The sequence below is a fragment of the Limulus polyphemus genome, unplaced genomic scaffold (genome assembly GCF_000517525.1).
Source record: "Limulus polyphemus unplaced genomic scaffold, Limulus_polyphemus-2.1.2 Scaffold399, whole genome shotgun sequence".
Classification (NCBI taxonomy): Eukaryota; Metazoa; Arthropoda; class Merostomata; order Xiphosura; family Limulidae; genus Limulus; species Limulus polyphemus.
Window position 1 is genome coordinate 76,969 of NW_013666009.1, and position 603 is coordinate 77,571.

Consider the following 603-nt stretch of genomic DNA (forward strand, 5'->3'; position numbering starts at 1 on the left):
TAAATGGACCTTGACACACATTTTATATGTTTATGTTATGTGTTGAATCAGTAAGCCCATGTTAATATATATGCCTGAATACAGTTTTAGAATATGAATTTTTTGAAGTTTTTAAACAGTTCCTAATTTTAATAAAGAGTCTATAACTTTTTCTTTGGAAATTTCAGTTTAAACGAAAGAATTTATACAACAACAATAAAGAATAAGAGTTACAAACTGAACTTTAAGTGCATTTTAATACATTGAATTTGAGACCTTTTAACAATTAAGAAATTAAAGTGATTCAGAACCTTTTGTGAGTAATATTCTATGAAAAGACAATACATGTACATGTATTGTCTTATCCAGGTTGATAAAAAGTAGATATTTTATTTTAAAAGATTAAAGAAGTTCCCATGGAACACCCTTTGAACTTTTGTACTTTTTCTAAATATTTAGACTTACAGTAGTTCAATTTCTTAAATCATGTTAAATTTCTTTTGTTTTATTATAATGAAACAAGACTAATTTTGAAATTATGCATCATTCATGGATATTTTGATTTCTTAAGTCTTGTAAAAGGATACATTTAATTACTTTTAATCATAAAGAAAATATGTTAAA